Source organism: Aplysia californica, unplaced genomic scaffold (genome assembly GCF_000002075.1).
Source record: "Aplysia californica isolate F4 #8 unplaced genomic scaffold, AplCal3.0 scaffold00585, whole genome shotgun sequence".
In the NCBI taxonomy this organism is placed as follows: Eukaryota; Metazoa; Mollusca; class Gastropoda; order Aplysiida; family Aplysiidae; genus Aplysia; species Aplysia californica.
Window position 1 is genome coordinate 230,623 of NW_004797855.1, and position 2,327 is coordinate 232,949.

At 43.4% G+C, this 2,327-nt stretch overlaps 1 long non-coding RNA gene across 1 annotated transcript in view; it reads left to right on the forward strand.

The window, feature by feature from the left end:
* Positions 1–1,651: 1,651 nt before the first annotated feature.
* The window catches only part of LOC106012961, a 5,957-nt gene continuing 5,281 nt past the window's right edge, over positions 1,652–2,327 (forward strand). Inside the window, exon 1 of the long non-coding RNA XR_001185204.2 lies at positions 1,652–1,792. This is a non-coding gene — a long non-coding RNA (uncharacterized LOC106012961). The remainder of the gene's footprint in view (positions 1,793–2,327) is intronic.

Here is a 2,327-nt window from a genome sequence, read left to right on the forward strand (position 1 = left end):
TTGGTGGCGCCCTCTTCACAAAAGCGCACTCTTTGCGAACAGAGTTACCCTACTTGAGTTTTAAAAAATCAAAGTGAAACTAGCAAGTTTTGGGATAAATTTCGGAAGAACGCTTTTTAAAAATGATTACGCTGACAAAAAACCTCTTCCGGAGGAAAAGGAGATGGTTTTCTTCGTTTAATTTGACTTTAGAATGAAGGGCGAGAGGTCATTAAAATTTTTAAAAACCTAAAACTCCGCACTGAACATACCCGAACTGCTGATGAACAGCAGTCGATCTGCGCACGCAAGGAGGTGCTATTCCTATTCTTCTTCTGGAAAAACGAAAGAGAGCTTCAAAACAGACTGCAGCGCCATCTGAAGCAAAGAGCATACTTCCTGCGGACACTTTTTAGGCTGAGTGGCCCATCTTGTCTTGTACTATCTTTAAAGTCACATGTAGTTGCCACCAGAGTGTAACCGTATATAAAAAGCAAAACAATTAAAAGCCACGTTTTTATGACGTAAAGGAGAGATCGTGAGGGTCTGTCAAAAGTTAACAAATGTGTACCAGCAAAGATCAATCAGACACAGTTTTTTTCCAGTAGTTGTGTTTCTCAGGTGGTTCGCCATTACACACAAAGAATACAAGTTAAACACAAACGTAGGAAAGGTAGGAGGGTTTTCAAAATCTCAGGTAGAAATTGTCATAATAACAAAAAAGATTGCTCTTCTACAAGTGCTCAAACTACACATATTCTACGAAGGGAACACTATGTGCCCGCAGAGTTCTGTCACAGCACGAACTGATTATAGTATAGTGGCAGCAGTTTGGGAGATTTGTTGACACCAAAAAGGTTCTATTTAGTACTAGACTTCGTATCAGTGATGTCTCCCACGTAAACCAATGGGGACTGCATGTGCCACCCTGGGACACTGAACCTCAAGGGCAAGACTTGCGCAGTTCAACAAACGAGCGAGTACTTTGTGAGACTCACGTGGAGGCGTCATGGCGACATCTACAACCTTGCACGGCACTGAAATAATATAGGGGGAGGATGGTGATTAATATACCAGAGCTCGTGGGGAGCGGGGTGGGGGATTCAGATTGTTCATGTAAACAAGGGCGGGGAGGGGGGGGGGGGGGCTCGCCGGCAATGCCGATGAGGGGAAGAAGACCCCCATATCTGACATGTGTGAAGTCATTGCCGCTCGCTCTAGTATTATATAACTTCTTTGGTTGACACAAGTCTTCTTGAGAATTCTCGTCTGCTCAGCTGCAGGAATTCTGCTACTGTCACAGATCTGTGCGCCAGTGCAGACAGCTGCGGCCCACGCGACTTTGTAAATTGTACCACGCAAAGGAGTCTGTGGTATTGCACAAAGAGGTCTGTGGTACTGCACAAAGAGGTCTGTGGTATTGCACAAAGTGGTCTGTGGTATTGCACAAAGTGGTCTGTGGTATTGCACAAAGAGGTCTGTGGTACTGCACAAAGAGGTCTGTGGTACTGCACAAAGAGGTCTGTGGTACTGTGCAAGAGTAGGCTTCGGCCGTCACCCGGGAAAAATTCAAAATTCCCTACCACACTGAAAATGTTTCATGCATCGGTCTCGAGCGCTCATATAATCTTATGAAGTTGTGACCACAATAAAACACTTCTACCAAAGAAGAAGTACAGTCATATTCCTGTGTATGCTCCCCCCAGGCTGTCCCCCATCCCACGTGACCTCCAGGGACAAGCTGCGTTCTACGAGGCCAACTTGTCAGGACAAGCTGCTTTCTTTTCGGCGCAGGTGGCTGGATATGATTCAAGTAAGCTATAAAACATAATATACGTGTCTGAACACTAAGTGCGTGTCTGTGTATGCGTGTGTAAGTTTTTATGTAAGGCATCGTGGTGAAAACAGGCGCTCGTCAAAATAATTAAATCATAGATATCGGTATTTTTCCTCCAGTTTGACAATTGTTTCCTAATTTTTCTTGTTTTTGGCACACCACCTTTTATGTCCATTTAAAACATATTTATGTGTGGATTTTACTGGGAAACATTAATGTAAGTCACAACAAATGTAAATTTTCAGTTTCAAAGGACTCTCAAGCTTTGGAAATAACCAAACTTTAGTGACCTTTTTCTCACCAATTTTACTTTCGAAACCAGGCAATCCCGACCTCCTTCAATTGCAAATATCTTGACTTCTTTTATTCAAGATAGGCATGTATTTTTTTCATCCAAAGATGGTCAAATGAACAAGCTTTAAGATGGCACCAATAAATCCAGAGGCCCAAACATTGACCAGGGCGTGATTCTACCGCTTCGTGACACTCACACACACACACACACACACAC